We start from the raw sequence: 7,192 nt of genomic DNA on the forward strand, positions 1-7,192 counted from the left end.
CAAACTGAGTGGTGCGGTTGACCTGCCTGAGGGACAGGATGCCATCCAGAGGGACCTGGACAATCTCAAGAAGTGGGCCCGTGTGAACCTCATGAGGTTCAACAAGGCCAAGTGCAAGGTCCTGCACCTGGGTCGGGGCAACCCCTGGTATCAGTACAGGCTGGGGGATGAAGGGATTGAGAGCAGCCCTGCAGAGAAGGACTTGGGTGTACTGATAGATGAAAAGCTGGACATGAGCCGACAATGTGCTCTCACAGCCCAGAAAGCCAACTGTATCCCGGGCTGCATCAAAAGAAGCGTGGCCAGCAGGTCGAGGGAGGTGAGTCTGCCCCTCTACTCTGCTCTGGTGAGACCCCACCTGGAGTACTGCATCCAGCTCTGGCGTCCTCAGCACACGAAGGACATGGACCTTTTGGAGCAAGCCCAGAGGAGGCCACAAAAATGATCAGAGGAATGGAACACCTCTCCTATGAGGAAAGGCTGAGAGAGCTGGGCTTGTTCAGCCTGGAGAAGAGAAGGCTGCGGGGAGACCTTATTGCGGCCTTTCAGTACTTAAAGGGGGCTTAGAAGAAAGATGGGGACAGACTTTTTAGTAGGGCCTGTAGTAATAGGACAAGGGGTAATGGTTTTAAACTAAAGGAGGGTAGATTCAGACTAGATATAAGGAAGAAATATTTTACAATGAGGGTGGTGAAACACTGGAATGGATTGCCCAGAGAGGTGGTAGATGCCCCATCCCTGGAAACATTCAAGGCCAGGCTGGATGGGGCTCTGAGCAACCTGATCTAGTTGAAGATGTCCCTGCTCATTGCGGGGGGGGGGTGAACTTTCTTATAAGCCCCCTTTAAGTACTGAAAGGCTGCGATAAGGTCTCCCTGGAGCCTTCTCTTCTCCAGGCTGAACAACCCCAACTCTCTCAGCCTTTCCTCATAGGAGAGGTGTTCCATCCCTCTGATCATTTTTGTGGCCTCCTCTGGACCCGCTCCAACAGGTCCATGTCTGTCCTGTGCTGGGGACCCCAGAGCTGGACGCAGTACTCCAGGTGGGGTATCACCAGAGTGGAGTAGAGGGGCAATTATGCCGTATCGAAAGAGTCTGAGTTTGCCCTGACCGGGGCTTTGCAATTACCAGAACCAGGTGCCTGAAGACATATGTAAGCATCTAAATCTATGTGAAACCCTTCTCCTTCCTGGCTCACCCAGAGCATTCCTGCTGTCCCAGCCACTGTCCCACCGTAGTGGCATGCTCTCCTCAGCAGCAAGGACTCTGCGTTCTCTTCTTCTGCCACGCTCCAGAAGCTTATACAATTTTTTTGGTGCTTTTCCCTGAAGTCATTATTCTGGGTAATATGCTTTGTTTGTTTATGCTTATTGGTTTTAATCATACTTTTTTTTTTTTTTAATTGTGTCTGGAAAGCTCCAGGGCTTCCTTTCCCCTCCCCGCTCCCAGATGGTAGCCTATAAAAAAAAAAGGAAATATTAGAATAAAAAAGGAAATAGTTTGGTTCTGTAATGAATGAAGTTTGACTTTTCCAGAGAGGATGTGGGAGAGAAAAAGGCGGGGGGGGAAAGTGGCAGGTGCGTTTGCAGGGAAGGGTGTGCTCTGCCGTGTATTTTAAGCTCTGCTGGGTCTGTTCCACTTGTTTTACAGCACTCTGGTGAAAAGGGATCTGAGTCTTGCTGTGCTTTTAATCTCACCATGACCAGCTTGAAGAAACAACCCTCCCCGGTCTTATGAATCTGTTTCATTTATTTAATTAGATCTTAGTTCTCCATTGTCGTTGGGAGGAGGTGCATTGGCTTATTTACCTAAGCTGGTTGGTCTGAAAGGGTTTGCATTTTTTTATTTTGGAGGAGGAGGAAGGAGCAGGTGGGTGGGGAGTGGTGGGGCTTGCCAGGCTGCTGGTTTCCTCTTCAGTGGATCTCCAGGAGCAAAGGGAGTTGTTATAAGAGCGGGGCTCAGAAGAAACACTTCAAAGGGTGAGATGACACTGCCTGTTCCTGGTGGCAAGGAGAACCAGGAGCCAGCTCTGCCTCTGTTGCAGATGGTGGTGCAAGTCCTAGGGAGCAGGACCAGGCTCTTTGCAGACCCCCATGGCTTGGAGGTCCAGCCCATCCTGGTGACACTTTGGCTGCTGTGGCTCAGGGTGGCAGCAGCTTGCTGTTACCCATGGCTGTGGTGGTTGTCCACATGCATGGTCCTTCATGCAGTGGGACAAACATCTGGCACGGGTAGAGGAGGTGACACAGGGCCTGGCCACAGATGTGGAGTTAGCCGACATCCTCATGGGTGCCGGTGGGCCACGTCAACCTGCTTTTGGACAGCATGTTGGCTTTGTCAAGGTCAAGCGTGGTGCAGGTCCACACCTTGCCAGACCAGAGTTGGGATATTGCAAATCCACCCACCAATTCTGCATTGCTCACCAGCAGCAGGGCTTGCATGCTGCCTCGGGGCACTCTATAGAGAAGAGGAGTGGTATGGGCTGATAGCATCTCATCTTGCCATCTATACAAACCAGTGCTGGAGCACGTGCTGGGTGTGCTTGTTGTTCCTACAGAGAAGCAGGTCTCTGAGGCGGGTAGGGAGGCTGTCGCAGCTAGGACAGCTTTATCTGGGTCTGGCTTTGCAGAGGCATGAGCTGATGGCCTTTAGTTGCTATTATCATGTCTAGGTGTTTTGGTGGGACCAAAGTAACCTCACGGGGTACTGATTTGCTGAGAAAAGTGGTGTCTCCCAGCCTGTTGTGGTTACTTCTTGCAGATTTTGGGTCTAGTGCAGATGAGATTCACCAGTCTGCAAGATGGCCTTTGGCCCTGTAGGGCCTCTTGGGCTCTGTTCCTGGTGGAAGGAGCCTTTCCAATGCTATCTGAACCTTCTCATTGCATCATGTTTAACAACACGCAGCAGAGGAGGAAGTTGGGAGGGAGGAGAAAAGTTTACTTCTTGCCCTCTTTTTTCAGTTTAATCCAAAAATTATTTATTTTTTTATTTATTGGCTCAGGCCTTCTTTCTCCAGGCTTTGCCTAGTGTAAGACCTGAAGATTTGCATGCTTGATCAAATCTGATGGGAGTAACCAAATCAGCATTAGCAAATGTATGGACCTCAAGCTAATTGGCAGGTGGTAAACTCCATGACTGTAATGAAGATGAGCCCTTCTGTAGAGCATGTTGTACCTTGGCACAGGGACACGAGTAAGAAGCCATTGGCAACTTTTAAATATAAATCCCTTTGGGGGATTTATTTTTAGGTTGCCTTGCTCTGTGATGAACACACGATCAAAGTAAAACCAGAAAAGGGTGGGCAGGAGCACAGCGACCTCAGCTAGGTCAGCAACGAGCTTGAAGTTAAAGTCCAGAAGATTCACCAAAATTGGTGACTGTTTGCAGCTTGAGAATTAAGTTCCAGAAGTCAATCATGGTGACACGGAGAGGGATGTGAGAGAAAACATTCAAGGTATTCATTGTCGCTTTTAAGCATCTTGATTGTCAATTAAATAGAGGAGAAGAGAAACATGACTGATGATAGTCGCTGAAGTTGCTCAGCAGGGATTTGCAGGCAGCGTTGTTATTGCATTGCCGCCTGCTGGCAGTGCTCCACTTGTCAGCCTTGCCTTTATAAACTGTCCTTTTTTGAATGTTTGCAGCTTGGAGTTTCTTTTTGGGGCTGGAATTTGATATTGGGGACCTTGTTCTTCTCTTCAGCCCAAAGGCACCAGGCATTGGTGCGGACCTGGTGTTGGTTGGTGCCCTGGATTGATTAAATTAATCCCTGATATTCTGTTTTAGCATCTTTTTTTTTTCCCCCAAGAAGACAAACACTTCTTGGCCAGCCTGTTGAGAAGCATAAAGATGCCATGTGAAATTGTAAGCGGGAAACAAGCAGCAGGGTTTCTTTAACGATCACCATTTCAAAAGATAAGGCTATAAATGACCCCTTTGATAATGTGCAGTTAATATGACGATGCAGGAATTTACTGGGTTCAGGTTGTAAATTTAAAGTGACCAGTAATAATGACGGGCTTCACAAAATAAACATCAACTTGTAAATTAATTTAGTGTCAGTTTACAAATAACCCATTTTGTGATTCCCCTTCAAAATATGAAAAAGAGGGTGTTAACCTCATTTTTTTGTGACGTTGATACAACTTGAGTATCCCACTTCAGCAGCTTTGTCTGTACATGTGCGTACATACTCCTGCAGCACCACCTGTGTTATTTTTTGATGCCTTTTTTTATGTCTTTTATTATGGACCGAGCTCGCAACACTTCCAGGTGTGAGTGATTTTATTTGCCTGGCTAAGCCATTGATTTCAGGAGCAGACCTTCTCCGGGGCTGTGCATGCAGGGTTATTTTAAGCCCGTTATCTTTATCGGGTTTTGAATTGTAAAGAAATGCCTGGTCATCCTTGTAAAATACCTGTTTGTTCTTGGTTTGAGCATGCAATCCCAGCTGAAAGCAAGAGGTAGAAAAACTATCACATTAAAACACAGCATGTTTTAAACGTTCATCGGTCTAGGGAGAAGCAGGGAGGAGGAGGATGATGTCTTCACAGCAGTTGCTGATGTAGCTTCGGAGGTCACTTTATTTACACCAACAGCTAACTGCAGACCTGGGGCTTCTTTAGACACATCACAGCCCTGGCTGTGGATGAGCTTAGGGTGGTAGCATCTCGGGGCCGGTGATGCCGAGGTGCTTTTCACACCGTGATCCATATTGGACCTGGGCCGCTTCCCCGGGATGCGCTTGCTGCAGAGCTGGGAAAAACCCCATGCAATATTGGAGCTATTTGTCCTGTGGCCAAGCTGAACTGCAGGATCGCTTGGTTTTCGGGGGGGGGGGGAATAGAGGAAAAAGGTACTTATGATTTTGAAACAGGAGCAATTGGGGAGGATGCTGCTGTGCCAAGTGCTGAGCCTCCCTTCCTCAAGCAGCTGTGGATGAGTGTGCCATTGGGATGCTCCTCTTCTGGGAGGCATAGCTCAAAGGCAGGCGAAGGCGTTAAAAATAAATAAATAAATCACCCCCACCCCCCAAAAAAAAATTAGAGGAAACTAAAGTCACTTTCCAGTCTTGAGCAAGTTTCCTCTGTTTTGGCAAGAGCTGGCGCAGCATCGGAGGGGAAATCTGCTGTAACTTTCCATTGTTGCTGCCCAGAGGTGCCAGATAAAAGGGACCGAGGTGCGGGGAGCAAGGGTGGGGGATTGGGGTGCTGGTGGCAGAATTTTTGGGATATGATGCTCCCCTTCACCCCACCCTGCATGAGGTGGTGATGCCTTCCTTGGCGGGATGAGTAGGGGCACCTTCACAGGTGGTCCTGCTGCATGAGCATCCTTCATGAGATGGACCTTGGGGGCTGCTCCTCCATGACCAGGGCAGGTCACTCGGGCATAGCATTGCTGTAGTTATCGCAGCTCATGTGGACATAGCTGAATTAGCTGGAGTCCTGTTAACAGGGAGCTGCCACCGTGCGAGGTAGCCGTGCATAGCTGTATGCATCCCCAGATTGCTGGGTGGCTCTGAGAGCTGGGGATGGGATGTGGGTCAGTGGGATGCAGGAGGTGCTGTGGTCTCTCTTTTCTGCAAGATGGAGGGAGAGCCCCATCCTGTGTCAAGGAGCTGAGACAAAAATGCCTTAAAGAGGAGCAAGCTCTGACACGCGAAAGAAGAAAAATGTGATTTAGATGTGTCTGCTGCAATTGATAATTTTTTCTTTGCAGCTTCTAGCACTGAGGGCCCCAGCCAGTCCAGGGGTGGGCAGAGGGTTTTATGGCTGGAGAAAGCAGAGGAGCATTGGTATCTGTAGAGGGAGAGCAGACCTTGAGCTGGGCTCAGCACTGCTTTAATGCTGTGATGTTTGGCACCAGCTGAAGATGGACTTTTTAGACTAGTTATCCTCAGGGTATTCAGGCCCCTGAGCTGGGAGATGGAGATAGGAAGCAGAATGAAGCCCCAATAATTGAAGAGGTAACAGTCAGCAACCTGCTCCTCCACCTGGATGCCCACAAGTCTATGGGGCCAGATGGGATCCACCCAAGTATACTGAGGGAACTGGTAGAAGTGCTTGCCAAGCCACTCTCCATCATTTACCAGCAGTCCTGGTCAACCGGGGAGGTCCCAGCTGACTGGAAGTTAGCAAATGTGACACCCATCTACAAGAAGGGCCGGAAGGAGGATCCGGGGAACTACAGGCCTGTCAGCCTGACCTCGGTGCTGGGGAAGGTCATGGAGCAGATCATCTTGAGCGCCATCACGCAGCACGTGTGGGACAACCAGGGGATCAGGCCCAGCCAGCATGGGTTCATGAAGGGAAGGTCCTGCTTGACCAACCTGATCTCCTTATATGACAAGGTGACCCGCTTAGTGGATGAGGGGAAGGCTGTGGATGTTGTCTACCTGGACTTTAGTAAGGCCTTTGACACTCTCTCCCACAGCATTCTCCTGGAGAAGCTGGCTGCTCACAGCTTGGATAAGTGCACTCCCTGCTGGGTAAAAAACTGGCTGAATGGCTGAGCCCAGAGAGTGGTGGTGAATGGAGTCAAATCCAGTTGGCAGCCGGTCACGAGTGGTGTTTCCCAGGGCTCAGTATTGGGGCCAGTTCTGTTCAATATCTTCATTGATGATCTGGATGAGGGGATTGAGTGCACCCTCAGGAAGTTTGCAGACGACACCAAGTTGGGTGGAAGTGTCGATCTGCTGGAGGGTAGGAAGGCCCTGCAGAGGGACCTGGACAGGCTGGATCGATGGGCCGAGGCCAACTGTATGAGATTCAACAAGGCTAAGTGCCGGGTCCTGCCCTTGGGTCACAACAAACCCATGCAATGCTACAGGCTTGGGGAAGAGTGGCTGGAGAGCTGCCTGGTGGAAAAGGACCTGGGGGTGTTGGTTGACAGCCGGCTGAACATGAGCCAGCAGTGTGCTCAGGTGGCCAAGAGGGCCAATGGCATCCTGGCTTGTATCAGGAATAGTGTGGCCAGCAGGACCAGGGAGGTGATAGTGCCCCTGTACTGGGCACTGGTGAGGCCGCACCTCGAGTACTGTGTTCAGTTTTGGGCCCCTCACTACAAGAAGGACATTGAGGTGCTGGAGCATGTCCAAAGAAGGGCAACGAAGTTGGTGAAGGGTCTAGAGCACATGTCTTCTGAGGAGTGGCTGAGGGAGCTGGGGTTGTTTAGTCTGGAGAAGAGGAGGCTG

The sequence above is a fragment of the Platalea leucorodia genome, assembly GCF_965183815.1.
Source record: "Platalea leucorodia genome assembly, chromosome: W".
In the NCBI taxonomy this organism is placed as follows: domain Eukaryota; kingdom Metazoa; phylum Chordata; class Aves; order Pelecaniformes; family Threskiornithidae; genus Platalea; species Platalea leucorodia.